We start from the raw sequence: 1,882 nt of genomic DNA on the forward strand, positions 1-1,882 counted from the left end.
ACTCCTGGCACTATCTCCTTCACTCTTTCCCTAGCACTGACATGTCACTGTAAACTATGTTCCACTGCCAATGCGTCCTTCTCTTTCTCTAACAGTGCCTTTGTCTCCTTCGCTCGTTCTACAACACAACCGCTATAAACCGTCTTTCAGTATTTATAACTTTTCCGTCAGTGCTACTGCCTCTGCCACTGTCTTTTTCTCTCTCACCATAAGAAAGGTTGAATTGTTCGCATTACAGAACTTTTGGGAAAATTTTAAAGCTGCTGAGGAATGCAGAATGAAGCTGTTGGTACCTCACTTTTCAGTCAGAGTCTCTTAAAGAAACAGGAACTTCCTTGCATTTTTTGTGGCCCGAGAGGAGTGTTTTCCCACTGATTCCCTTCTTTTTCCAGCTGCAGCAGCACATGTAACACATATGAAAAGAAAAATGTGCTGGTTAGTAAAATTTCGATAGTTTACTTATTTGAAATATAAATAGTACAAAACTAATTTTATACCTCAGACCGCATTTTACGTGTAAAAAATTTTGCATGTGCATCAGGAAGTCTAGAACAACATGGGATCCCCCTATGATAACGGAGACACTTTATAACATATTTCTCCGTGCTACGTTAGTTTATGAACTAGGTTTTCGCGGCACACCGGATTTTACCTGTATATTTTATGTGAACAAGGAGTGTAACTTTATCTCGGAAAAGGATAAAGGTATGAAGAATATTTTGAAGGTTGTCCCAGATCGGGATCTTATTAATAAATCGTAAGAATTACGGTCATTTCCAGTACATGGCCGTCTCGGAATCTGCGACTGGGTTTTCGTACCCAAGAAAGCAAGTTTTTGAAGGAATTTCTCGATAATGGATGAATACGGGAAAATGGATCTTCTGATAAATGCCTAGCAATATGCAGCTAATATTTGAGCAATCTGCTATGGTTGATTTTCGTTTAGATTTCGCGGCAGCGTAACTTTGAACTTCGTATCTTGAAACATATGAAGGAATAAAGAGACTTTTGAAAACAGTTAATCATGATTTTAGGAATATATTGTAAAACTTTCGGCCGTTTGCTGCTCACATTCGTCTTGAAATACTCGTTTATTTTTCTTTTTTGATGACGAACACATCGTAAAACTCCCTTTTTTGCGGGATTGTTCGAGGAACCGCCCAAGAAATAATTGTGCCTCCATATATCCCTTCGAACTGGCCGGTGTGGCCGAGCGGTTATAGGCGCTTCAGTCTGGAACCGAGCGATCGCTACGGTCGCAGGTTCGAGTCCTGCCTCGGGCACGGATGTGTATGATGTCCTTAGGTTAGTTAGGTTTAAAGTAGTTCTGAGTTCCAGGGGACTGATAATCTCAGATTTTAAGTCCCATAGTGCTCAGAGCCATTTGAACCATTAAATATCCCATCGAGCCCACCATAGACCACAGCAAATGCAAAAACAACCAACAAATTTGCTCCATTTGCCTAAGCGGGAGGTAGTATGTAATATTCATATTGATATAGGACACAAACACTGTCTGTTAGGTACAGGGATGGTCCCTAGCTCAAGGCTATCCAAAATACTTGACCTTACCTTTTTACCACCTCCAGAACCCAAGGTGTGAGCGCCGGAAAATTCCGTTTTTGTGCTCGACGTTTTGGAGAATATGAAGTACGCATGCTGTCGTATGCAAACCAATTACTCAACGAAAACATTATAGTGTTTGTGATGAAAGGGGCAAGGGCTCGCAGCACTGTTTCCGCAACCCATGTTCTTCAGACGTCGATCAGCTGCAACTTCCTGACGCAGAAGCCAGTGATTGTGCAACACTTTGGCATTCGGCGGACGTTCAGCTGACACCCATGTATCTGCTGGCCTGCACTGCTTGCACGACGCAATTGCA

This window comes from Schistocerca nitens, chromosome 1, assembly GCF_023898315.1.
Source record: "Schistocerca nitens isolate TAMUIC-IGC-003100 chromosome 1, iqSchNite1.1, whole genome shotgun sequence".
NCBI classification, from domain to species: domain Eukaryota; kingdom Metazoa; phylum Arthropoda; class Insecta; order Orthoptera; family Acrididae; genus Schistocerca; species Schistocerca nitens.